Below are 10564 nucleotides of genomic sequence, written 5' to 3'. Positions count from 1 at the left end.
ATCATTTATAATGTACTTTTTCAAGCTTGTTTCTTCATAGTCGTTTAATATAAACTTCCACACCATTTTTCCAGTTTGTCCTTGTAATGTCCTTTCATCCAGCGCCCTTGGGGCAGATAAAAACGATTATTATTATTATTATAACAATGAGCTGGCTGAATTGTTATAATTTTTTGCAGTGTTTTCTCTGCGTTCAAATTCTACTAATGTTCTCTTTGGCTTTCATCCTTTGGGAGTTGATAAAAAAGTATCATTCAAGTATTGTGGTTAATGTAACTGACTTAGCCACTCCCTCTCAAAATTGCTGGCCTTATGCCAAAATTAGGAAGAATTATTTGTATTGTTATGACCATGGTGGAGCCAGCAAGCTGGCACACCAGGCAAAATGCTATGCAGCATTTTGTCCATCCTTGCATTTTAAACTAAAATTCCACTGAGGTCAACCTTGCCTTTCATCTTTTCAAGATCAATGAAATAATTACCAGTTACGCACTAGGGTCAATGTAATCAACCAGCCCCCTCCCCCAAAATTTCAGGCCTTGTGCATAGTAGAAAGGATTATTATGGCTGTGGTGAATAAACTTTCCATTTTCTTCCTCCAAAAAAATATAGCTGTTCTGGGCAGGGAGTCTAAATGTACGTAGTCTTAGGTCGGCTTTAAAGCAAAGTCATTTGCTCCATGATGTGAGGTTGCTAGACATAGATATGGTGACCATCAGTAAAACCAGGAACTCTGGAGCACAAGCACTCACGCCCATTTTTGATGACTATGAGATACTTTCATCGCTTAATCTGTTAAGATCAGGTGGTGGGACAACAGGTTGTCTTTCTGAATCTGGATAGCAAGACGGTGGCCATGGACATGAACTGCAGCAAAGGTGATATCTTCAGACTAGTGGCCATTTATACTCACACAGGAAAAGACAGCCCAATTTCCCCATAAATCAAGGAGCTTTTATGAAGATGTTCTGATCTCAACTGCTAATGAAGGACTGGAACTGCATTTCAGATATACAACAGGACTTATGGGTCAAGCATATAGTAGGATGGGGTGCAAAAGCCTCAAAAATCTGCTCAGAAGTTTCCAGCTGGCTGACAGATACTGATTAGATTTCCTGGTGTGCCAGTTTGGACATGGAGCAACATCAGTGGGTTATCCAGATTGTATCTAGAGTGTTGTTTGGCCAGTGAATAAGGATAGTGAAAGATACCCACAGTTTAATTGTCAAAGTAAATGGCCACCCACTGGGATTATTCATATCACACACTCAGTCCAACAGCTTTCCCCTCTCACTTTTTCTGTACATACTGGCATTTGGGCCACTACTACAGAAGATGAAACATTTGAAGGACATCGCTTTCAACAAAGATCAAGGAGGGTTATGGCAACAGCAGAAGACATCATTATCATTGTATCAGATGCCACTGAAGTGCAAGTGGTTGGCACCATTCTAAATGGATATGGTAGTAGCAAAAGTTAAGATCAACCCAGCCAAGTTGGTGGTCTTGCAACTCAGCAATTAAAGCCCATGCTGTCAAGTAGCATCATGGGATGCTGGACTAACAGACTGGTTAAATTGCTTGGGGTCTACTTCAGTCCCAATCTCCAGATGGAATTGAACTAAGACAAGGTAACAAGCAGGGTAGCCAGGCTTACTCAGTAATAGGCCAGAGGAAGCTGATCCTAAAAGGTGAAGCACAGGTGGTGAATATCAGCCTTGTTCCCATTATTGTTTATCACCTGACCATTGTGCTTTGCCTCAGTTACTACTAAATTAGACTGGGGTGACTATTACTCAGCTTCTTGTGGAAGGACATGTTCTACTGATCAGGCAGTCTATCTGCTGCCAGCCCACCTCTTTAAAGCAGGCTGCTAAACATGTAGTCACCGTTCATGAGATACATCTTCATAGAGCTGCAGTCTTCAGTGAAGCAAAAACTGAGACTGGCTACCTGGAATCTAAAATGTTGTTAAATGCCCACCACCCTCCATCACTCAGGCAATGGATTTGGTGAATGTTAACACTCAAGCAATTTACAGTGGATTAGTAGCAGGGAAATGTGACAACATTCTCAGGGAAACTCTGGATATTGGTGTAAGCTAACTGGTGAGGCTGTTCCAGAGAAGCTTCAAATCAGAGACCACCATAGGTAATCTCCAAAAGTCTTTAACCAGACAGTGCTTACCAAGGAGTTGTATCAGTTCAAGATAAACTGTACTAGCACAGAAGTGCCATTAAATTGACCTGTCCCACAAAATGTATAGAGAGTGACAAAACTGTTTTGCATTCACTTGTTCAATGCTGATTTATAGGGGATATGTGAAACAGCTGCTGTTACTCGCAGGAGAGATTTGGCTATCAACCAAGTCCCTTGTAATTATTACCCTGCCACATTCCCTTAAGTGGGCAGAGAAAGCAGTTTTCTTCTGTTTAGTGGTTATAGCAAAATAAATTGTGTAGTGGACAAGTTTGAAAAATATGAGTATAGAGACTTTCTCATTTGGTAGGGGTCTCGTCTACTTTTTCAAGTTTCACTTGGACAAGAAGATGAGGTTGGAGAGGGATGTGCTATCTCCAGATTTATTGAAAAATGGATGAGAGTGGTAAAAACGGTAAGAGTGGATGGAACTGCTCGAAATATAAACTTATAAGTTGGAGAATGACAGTTAGAGGGAGAGAGCACTTGCCTTTGGTGTTCAAGGTAATTTTGGTTCTTTGTGGCTCCATCATTGGCCTAAAATGGGGTGGGGGTGGGTCCTGTTCCAGGAGGACTGCATCAGCTCTTATTATTTGTATACCATGTAAACTTGTATTTCATATTTTTCTCTCTTTCAATTTTTTCTATTTAAGTTTATATTTCTGTAATTATCAGCCTCTTCTATAGTGACAAATATGTTATTATAATTACTAGTGACAAATAAATTAATTATTATAATTACTATTTTTATTTTTATTAGTATGAAATGGTTTTCTTTGGAAGCATCATGCAAGTTTCTACTGCACCACCTGGTACAGCTCCATGTTCCTGAGTATGTCTTCCTATTCCTATTTTTGTGTGGATTGGAGGAATGTAAAGTTCTGTTTTTTTGTATGTTATCTGAATTAATTGTTTCAGTGTATTCTGTTTCTGTTTTGTATGTTATAGCTTCCTTGTGTGTAGAGAAGAGTCTTTTAGGATAGAGTCAAGCATTAGTCTGGTTCATTTGTTTAGTGTTGTGTTGTGTGTATGTGTATGTGACAAACAATGTTCAGACAAGGTTATGTATAACAAATTTCATATCATCATGTTTTATAAAGGTGTGTGCGAAATAATATAGAAGGTGTACAAACTGTTTGTTTTCTCATTAGTGAACTTAGTTAGTTGGTGTGGCTAATAATTAAGCCAGTAGTCATTGAGGGTTAAAGGTTCATGCTCAAAGAATAGAGAGCGAGCATTGCTCTAGTTACATAGCATGGTAGTTGTCATGGCCAGGAGTATAAGAAAGTTAGGAGTCCTAGCTGTGTGGGCAGTTGACAAGCTGCCTGGCCAGAAGGGGAAACAGAAAAAGAGAGACTGGATGTCCAACTAGGGTTTTATACCTCCCTAGTGGAAGTGCCATTGAAGCACCACCTACCAACAATAGAATGAGAGAACATAACTCTGTCCTGTTCCCTTTAGCCTTTATGGCCCTTGCTATACTACTCCCCCTGCGACTGTAAGTCAAAAAAGAGGTATGTTGTAGCAAAAGGCCAACCTAGGGAACAAAGCAGAGGAAGTGAAAAGATCAGGAAAAGGCATGCAAGGTAAGGAAGAAAAAGGAGACAAAAAACAACAGTGCAAAGAGAAAATAAAACATACTAAAATTAACGCAATAGTTCCAAATGTTTGAAGAAATGGCATATGCAACATAAGAAAAAAATGTCAAAAGCATGCAAAGAAAGTGCTTGGAAAAAGTCAGGGCACAATATATACAGTCTTACATAATTTCTTAGGCCAGTGTACATGATGCCCAGTACAAGTAATTGTGACATGTGGTAGTGGAGCAGGAGATGCATGCTTGTTTGCATGAGTGCAATGTCTGTAGATGCCAGAGATGGAAAGTGGATAGAGATATTTGGTTCTGGAATGAGAGCTTCAGAAAAAGCTTGCTTTACCCCCATCGAATGAAACAGTCTGTTTAGATCCATTAATGTCTATGGAAAATGCTTTTGACATTTTCCCCAGGACATGATAAGGCCCCTTATAGGATTGAATAAGTGGGCCTCTCACAGAATCGTCCCCTGGAAGAGCAGCAAGCACAGTCTGATGTCTAAAAGACATTGGTGGAAGATCTGAAAAATAAGTCTGTAGTCTATGTACATAAGATGAAGGATCTTGAGTCAATAAGTCCACAAGTGCCAACATCTGGCCTGGTAGGGATAATGGTGAACCGTAGAGAAGTTCAGCAGGAGAGTATCCAAGATCCTCTTTCACTGATGAGCGACAACCCAAAAGAACAACAGACAGAAATTCACACAATTGATTAGAATCTGGATAGGCACGTAACAACGCCTTTAATTGACAGTGGAACCATTTCACCATGCCATTTGATGCTGGATGATAACTAGTCATCTGGATGTGGCAAACTCCTAAGATGCTTGAAAGTTGTTGGAAAAGCTGGGATTCAAATTGCCTCCTGCAATCAGTAGTAATCTGTAATGGAACACCAAAACGTGAAATCAAACCTGATATGAAGGCTTGTGCTACTGATTCTGTGCTGATATCAACCAGAAGGATGGCTTCAGGCAAACGTGAAAAGCAGTCAATACATGAAAGTGAATCTGTGACTAACCGGCCAAAGACCAACCAAGTCAATAAGGATGTGTTGAAAACATGCGTTCAGATTTTCAAAGGTGCCAAGAGGTACTCAAACATGTCTGTGTACTTTTGAGTGCTAGCATTGCAAACAAGAACGCAACCATGCTGTAATATTCCATCACATATTTGGCCAGAAAAAACGAGCTGTAATAAGCTTTATTGAAGTTGCTATGCCAGGATGTGATGAGGTATGCAGGGCATTGAAGACAGTATGATGATGAGACCCTAGTATGAGTGGATGAGGTAAGCCAGTAGAAGTATCACACATTATATCTCCATCAGAAGTTGTTAATGGCAAATACTCGAATCGGCAAGACGCGAATTGTTCAGAGGAAACATCCAAGGACGATAGCAGTGATTGGTTATCTGACAAAGCAATCAAGTCTATTGTAGAAGCAGACAACGATGAACAGACAGGCAAGTGAGATAAGGCATCAGCAATATTGCTAGAACCAGAGATATGCCGAATATGCTGAAAACTTCAATATGTAATCAAGATATCAGGTCTCTCACAGCAAATACTTGTATAAACTTGGTAAAGAGAGTAAAGGTAAGGGATTTGTGGTCTGTGAATATCATAAAATCATCATCATCATCATCATTAGATACATCATTTCTTAAAAAAAGTTGTTTTCTTTGGTAGAAACTGATTAGGGGAATATCTGTATGGTCTCTCAATATGCTAGAATGAGCAACCAAAATTGAATGATTTTGGTGAAAAATAGGATTAAAATAAATGTTTAAAAAATGATTAAATGTATCTGACAAACTAATACAATAAAATGTTTAAAGCAGTGTTAAACTTTTCATGATACAAACTGGGGTATTGCAATGACTGAGTAAATATACTGTCAATTCTTTACAATAGTGTGATACAATCCTATTCTGTTGGTAACACAGTGTTGTGCCTAAGTTAAGGCCATGGAGTCATCTCAATAATACCCAAGTTGTTTACTTAGCAGTAGACAACATAAGAACATAAATAAAGAAACATTTTGGTGTAACTGTGACTTGATAGCTTAAAGTGAGCTCTGCTACTGCCTCTCCACACTGGAAATAATCTAAACATCTAAGGGATGTTGGGATTATTTCCAGAGACATTATGAGTGAAGGTATTCACTCATATATTGAGCTAATCCTCCAAAGACTATCTTTGCCTTTCATTTATCTAGAGGTGATAAAATAAAGTACCAGTCAAGTATTGGGATAATTTAATCGTATTATCCTTCTTTTGAAATACCATGTGGTTTTATTACTTTCTATAGTCTTGTGTGACCTACTTTTCTGGTTATAGAACCAAGTACACTGAATGGAAAACGTTTTAGAATTACCACTTTATAATGTAAAACATTTAAAATTATATGAAATGAACTTGAGACTATAATATGTAGTAAAAGAAGTATGCAGAGGGCTTGAAGCTAATTTGGTTTAGATATATAAATTGAATGAGAAGGGTGTATGAGGATCCTTAGTTTACTGAAGACTTTTTTTTTTTACATAATTCATGGTAAAATAAGCACAATTAGTCAAGTGGAGTGAGACTCAACCAGTGAATTCAAAGAAAATTCAAAACTTCTCCATGCCAAATGAATCTACCCTGCTTATGAGTCCTTGAGGAAGATTCCACATAATTGTTCACTCTACTAAAAATAGTAGCCAAGGACTTCTCAAATCACACAGGACCATCTTAGACTATCTGAGAAAGAAAGATCACATTGGAAAATGTGGTCTTGATATACAAAACAAAAAAATGAGACGATTATGGCTAGAATGTTTTTCATCACAGGTCTGCTGTATTAAAATAAACTTGGAGCTAAGCAATGACAAGCAATAACAATGATGTATCTTCACTGTAGCACTGCCAAAAGCAAAAGAGTATTGGGTAATAAGTTGCAATACTTCCATTCTATACTTAACAACATAATCAAACACTGTATGATAGTGTATCATGCATAATACAAGTAATGGCTGCCAGAATAGTTGAAATTTATTGTATTTGGGGTGTAGAACAATTGGACTGTTTCCAAAAGTTTGACCAGTCATCCTTGTATTGAATATATCTGCTTCAGCAATAACTATAAGACAGATCAAAGAACACTTCAATGATTAACAGGGTGGCTGATCAATATCTTAGATAACTTAGAGATGTTTTGGCCAAAGATTGGCTCAGGCCATGTCTAACCACCTGATTAGGATCTATTAAGTCATTTTTTAAAGTTTTGTGGTATCATGGTTGTTGTTGACTGAGATGTATCCAGGTATAGGTGGCTTGTCTGATATCCCTTGAAAGGATTTGTCTGAGTTTTGTTTGAAGGTGATAGGATCCTTTTCTTTGATTTGTTTTGGTATAATGTTAAATAGAGCAGGGCCTATTGAGGAAAAGAAATTGTGTTGCAGTGAATTTATGTGTTATAAGCCTGAATTACACATGGCACATGGCCCAAGTCTTGGATGAATTCTGAATCTAATGTTAAGGTCGCTTGAACAATGCTGGTGGTACATTCTCCACACTGTGCAAATGACGTGATGCTCACAGTGGTGCTGGAGAGAATAAAGATTCAATGTTTTAAAGTGATCCCAACAATCAAGATTAATCATGCCCTTAATTTTTTTAGTGAATGCTCACTGAAGTGACTCAATTCTTGTCATGTTTTGTTTAGTGTGGGGAGACCACAGGGGAAAGCAGTGTAGCGGAAGCTTCTCTCTCGGTTATATATTCTTAAATGCAAACGTAGTGGGTAACACGTAGCCTTGGACCCGCCTTGGACCCTGCTGTGTCTATCACCCTGATTGGCTCTTATTCGCGTGGCATTTGTTTCCAGTTCTGTTTCGTGCCAGGGTGCATACCGACCAATCGTGGTCTTCTAATTAATAAGGTCACGTGAGAGAGTGTTTTTCTGAGATTTCTGGAGCCCCTTTTTACCTATAAATAAGCCTGCTTTATCCACGCCAGTTGTTTGCTATTTTAGATCTCTTTGAGGTCTGGTCGTTGACCACCACACGGAACACAGCTCCGGCCAGTTTTCAGTGACAACGTCAACACCACCATTCTACTGTTTACTACAGCCTTGTCGCCAACGTCAACACGACGCCACCAGTGTACACACTACCAATAGCAACCGTGGTTCCATCTCAACACTGTTTGTGTGGATTGTTTCCACCATGAAGTAACAGCCAGAACAACCTGCAAGAATCTCCTGTATTCAAGTAACCGGCTCAGCATAGCAGCCTCATCTTCCCGATACGTGACTTAACTCTACCTAGAAGCCACAACCTCTTATGTACAGACATTCTATCTACTGTGTAACTCAACTATGAACTGGTGATTTCCAATCTTTGTGTTCCGATGCTTATCATCTATGTTACAGACTCTCATTTCCATGCTCTGTATTTCTCATTCACACGCATACACATATTTATGTATATTTATGCATACACATATTTACTGAAGGCGGCGAGCTGGCAGAAACGTCAGCACGCCAGGCGAAATGCTTAGCGGTATTTTGTCTGCCGCTACATTCTGAGTTCAAATTCTGCCGAGGTCGACTTTGCCTTTCATCCTTTCGGGGTCGATTAAATAAGTACCAGTTACGCACTGGGATCGGTATTATCGACTTAATCCATTTGTCTGTCGTTGTTTTCCCCTCTGTGTGTAGCCCCTTGTGGGTAGTAAAGAAATAACACATATTTATGTATACATACTCTTGTACATGAAGGCCTGTCATATGTATTGTGTTATTATTTATATTGCCGCATGCACGCACACACAGACACACAGTTTACTATGCTAATAAACTTACTCCCGTTTCGATTGGAGCCTCCAGCTGTATGAAGGTTTCACCCCCTCCTGTCAGAAAACGGCTTCAGGAGTTGTGAAGAAAGAATTTGTACGTAGTCTGTTTCTGAGAGCTATTCTATTGGACGTCTGTCTAATCATTAAAACATTTATTCAATTATGAACATAGAAAGAAATTATACATTAATCCCAATTTTTGTAAGCAGTTGTATCTGTAAAAATTTTATTTGCAGAGAGCAGAAAATGAAAGATATATGAAATGGACGTGCGTGTGTGTGCACGTGCATATGGGCGTGCTTGCGTGTATGTATAAGTTTACGATAGTTGATTTATGGAAGATTTTTGAAATGCAAATATGTGTGTGAAAATTAAGTTCAGACCTCTACATCGTAGCTAATAGCAGCCAAATCTCCCTCAAAACACCCTACTGTCTTAATCTGACAATTCTGCCTATTATGTAGTTTGAATGAGAAACTGTAACTAAAGATTAAGATTATTAACCCCACAAAGAGGTGAAAGAAGAGAGAAAACATAGCGAAAGTTTTGGCTGACTGCCATCCTGTACTCCCCTTGTTGCTAGTGAAATGGTATATGCCGGCTGTGTGAGCAACTGGTTGTTTTAATGGTGGAACAAACAGGGGAATGCTATTAGAAAAGTTTTAATCAATTTTCTCAGTAAGTATGGGAAAAAATACAAACCGCATTCCAATCTATGCACCCATCTCCACATGTGTGCCATTTTTCATGCGAATCCACCCAGCCGTTTGGCTGTGAACCCCAAGACAAGAAAGAATACAATGATTGCCCATGTCCCATTTATATTATAGACTGGCAGCTAAGCCCGGTTTCACCCACTCTGTTTGGATGATGTGGCTGTGATCGTTTTCGGTTAGGCATAATATATAACAGCGTTTCTCAACCTTATTGTTTCAGGTCCCCTGTTTCGATTGGAGCCTCCAGCTGTATGAAAATTTCCTGACTCCCACCCTCTTATAAGAAAACAGCTTCAGGAGTTGTGAAGAACGAATTTGTACGTAGTCTGTTTCTGAGAGCTATTCTATTGGACCTCTGTCTAATCATTAAAACATTGGGCGATCTTTCGATATGGGAACACACGACTGTCACTTACAAACCACTTGTAAACCACATGTGTTTATTTAGATTTTTTAAGATGATCGACGGTTTCCATAAAAAAATTTTATTTTTTTAATGTTTGGATCTTTTGAAGTCGGCGTGAAAGCGAAAGAGGCAGGGAGATCGTGATTGTATGAGCGTGTGCGTGCGCGCGCGCGCGTGTGTGTTTGTGCTTGTTTGTGTGTGTTTGATGGGGTGTGCAAGACAGAATGTGTGGTGTGTATGCGTATTGCTTTTGTTAGTGTGTCAAGAGACAGAGAGAGTAATGTTGCTGGTATGTGTGTATGTGAGAGAGAGAGAAAGAAAGAGAGAGAGAAAGAAAGAGAGAGAGAGAACGAAAGAGAGAGAGAGAAAGAGAGAGAGAGAAAGAGAGAGAGAGAGAAAGAGAGAGAGAGAAAGAAATAGAGAGAGAGAAAGAAAGAGAGAGAGATAACTGAAATTTTTTATCCACTTTTTGTAGTGAGTGAATGTGTGAGTGATTGACACTATATATATAGTGATAATATTAGGGAATAAAAAATTTATTCCAACCTTACAGGCAAAAATCGGTATAATATTATACCGGGTTTCCTAATATATGATATATATGTATATAACTAATTTAGAGACGAACCACCACTCTACAACTCAGAACCCATCCAAATCCATGCTGTGAGGTATATACCATCTTAATATATCTAAGATTTTAATCTAAAAATTTAAATTAAATAATATATTACATAAATAAATCATATAAATCATAGAAATAAATCATAGAAATATTTAAAAAATTTAAAAGTCAAATTTATAAATTGG

At 38.6% G+C, this 10564-nt stretch overlaps 1 long non-coding RNA gene across 1 annotated transcript in view; it reads right to left on the bottom strand.

The window, feature by feature from the left end:
- Positions 1 to 10564, bottom strand: part of LOC128248147 (uncharacterized) — an 84633-nt gene that overhangs the window by 21868 nt on the left and 52201 nt on the right. The gene's annotated exons all lie outside the window — the stretch shown is intronic.

The sequence above is a fragment of the Octopus bimaculoides genome, chromosome 6, assembly GCF_001194135.2.
Source record: "Octopus bimaculoides isolate UCB-OBI-ISO-001 chromosome 6, ASM119413v2, whole genome shotgun sequence".
NCBI classification, from domain to species: Eukaryota; Metazoa; Mollusca; class Cephalopoda; order Octopoda; family Octopodidae; genus Octopus; species Octopus bimaculoides.
The sequence above is the reverse complement of the archived record's forward strand: the minus strand, read 5'-3'. Positions and strand labels throughout refer to the sequence as shown.